Genomic DNA, 2,749 nt, shown 5'->3' with positions numbered 1-2,749 from the left:
CCTAGGATAAGGTACAAAATGGAGGAATTATTTGGGCTTTTTTTTCACAAAATGTGCAAAAAATTTTGCATTTAAATGCGGATATGAAGAGGCAGTCATAACTGAGATGTTGATGAATAAAAGATGTGGAATAATTTGTCGGAGATCTTTGAGGTGGAGTAGAGGCTAGCAGAGATGGTTTTATTAAGAACACAAGTAGAGGGAAACACATTTTATCTATTAGACATGAAAAAGATGGGTGGACAGATGGATGGAAGGGTGGATGTAAAAGGCAGTATGTTTCTACATGGGCATGGAGGAATGATTATACACTTTATAGATTCTATCTTCTGAGTAAATTAGGGATCATCTATTCAGAATGAGAGGAAAGGCAATGAGTTAAGGGAATTGAGTCAGCGAAGAAGTTTTGAAACAGCCTTGGAAAATAACAGTACATTAAACTTACTGGGAAAACAGAATAATTGTCTGATAACTCTAAAGGACCATGAGCGCTGGAAACTGGAAATTTCTGGTGTTAAAAATCTATTATGAAATCTTTCTCTGGTCAGGTGCAGCTGCCTTGGTAAAGGGGTGAAAATAGCATATGTTATGGTTATCTGGACTGACAGTTATACATATTGCAGTTGTGGGTATAGACAGAGGCTTGGCTGAAGTAATCCACATGAAAAATAGCTTATGTAAGACAATAAGAATATATGATAAGGTTTGAAATATTGAGAGAAAGGACAAGAGTTACAAAGTGTTTGAAAAGGTTAAAGAACACCTTCAGAGTGAATAATTGAGGGGAAGAATTGAAGGAACAGTATTATCATCAGATATTAATTTTAGGATTTCCAAATGAAATATTCACTTAAAAATAAGAATATATGATAAGGTTTGAAATATTGAGAGAAAGGACAAGAGTTACAAAGTGTTTGAAAAGGTTAAAGAACACCTGCAGAGTGAATAATTGAGGGGAAGAATTGAAGGAACAGTATTATCATCAGATATTAATTTTAGGATTTCCAAATGAAATATTCACTTAAAAATATTCATAGAGCATCTTCTGTATGAGAAATTTTCCTTAACATTGTAGCAATTAAGATGGGGCAAATTTTCTTCTTTTATGCAACTCATTCTAGCCAGGTGGATAATAAAATAATAAACAAATAATTTGGTTGACTAGTGTCTATTGAAGAGGTGACCAAGAGTGAAAGAGAACACTTTTGAGCTCCCTCAGACAGGGAAGGTATTCACAATGCCACACAGATGGTGTCATGCCATTTATGTACTGTCCAATTGGGAAATCCAATCATCAGCTTATAGCACAGGAAGGTACTTTTATAGTTGCACAGAATGAGAGTTAATCCCTACCATCATGATAGCATTGGCAGGACACAGTATCCTGACCCTGGGCACAGAACTAAGATTAGAAAGCTGCAGGGTCACAAGGATACAAAGAAAAGCCACTCTAAACTAACTGATAGTATGTGGCCAGCTATTTCCCAGAACATGTTTTAGGCAGTCAACTTCTTGCAATTTGATTAAAACTACCTTTGTAATGAATTTTGAGGTTGTTTATTAATAAATATGAGACTATGGGTTTTATACAAGGGAGAGATATCTCTGCATACATTTGCATATGGCCAAAAAAATCAAGGAATGGACAAAAGGGAAGGAACAAAACTTAGAAAAGATTTAAATATAAACAAAAGAAAGAAATTTTCCTTTGCTACACCAAAATTAAGAAATTTTGCTAATACCTTATTAAGAACGGGCAAAATGGAAGAGTTGAAAACTAGAAGTTGGAATCATACGATGGCTGCTGGTTCACTTACAAATCCAGCGGTTGATATTGGCTCTTGGCCAGAGGCCCCATTTCTCTGTTCATGTGCTGTCTTTGTGAGGGCCAATTTGGACTTTCTCACAGCATGGTGGGTAGTTTCCAGTGACAAATGTCCTAGAAAAGAAAGAGAGAGAGAGGGACAAAGAGAGAAGGAGGAAAGCCATATCACCTTTTATAACCTAGGTTAGGAAGTAAGAAAACACCATTTCTACATATTCCTTAAGTACAGAGTTCTTTCCAGATTCAAAGAGAGGAAATAGGGCAGATACTGACTCATTTGTGGAAGCGCATTAGACAGAAAATATTTCTGCGGCCATTTTTGAAATATATATTCTGCCCCAGCAGGTAATATTAGGCAATACTCCTTAAAGACAGTTGTTTTAAAAAGATTTATTTCTTTTAGATTTTGTCACTGGTTACTCATCTTTTGTGTTCCGAGAACACAATGTGGAAATGCATTAATTCTGTCTAATGGTACTGAATGATGTTTTATAGAATAGGTAATAGTGAAGTGGGCTATTTAAGGGAAACTTGGAGTTTATCAGGTAAAGAAAATAAATTCGTTCTATCATTGTGTGTGTGAGAAAGTACATGACCTGTTCAGAGAAGGATGATTGTTCAGTGTGGAGGAAGATGAGGTTGGGAAGGTCAAATACAAGCTCATTCAATCACTATTCAAAAGAACGATTTATAACTTGTTCTTCTTGTTGTTTATAACTTTAGTTCAGGCTTCTTGTATGAATTATTTTTTCAAAACTATTTCTTTGGAAGGTAAAGGTTATATTGAGTCAGTACTATTTACTTTAAACAAGAGTTAATAAATGGGAAATTTCCATGGAAGAATCTTTTATAAGCATGTGGGGATTTTCTTTTTAGAAAGAAATAGTTGTTGCAAGCCAAATTTCTTTAGGACATCTATTTAAT

The sequence above is a fragment of the Propithecus coquereli genome, unplaced genomic scaffold, assembly GCF_000956105.1.
Source record: "Propithecus coquereli isolate 6110/MARCELLA unplaced genomic scaffold, Pcoq_1.0 Scaffold345, whole genome shotgun sequence".
Classification (NCBI taxonomy): Eukaryota; Metazoa; Chordata; class Mammalia; order Primates; family Indriidae; genus Propithecus; species Propithecus coquereli.
Note: the sequence above shows the minus strand (reverse complement) of the source record.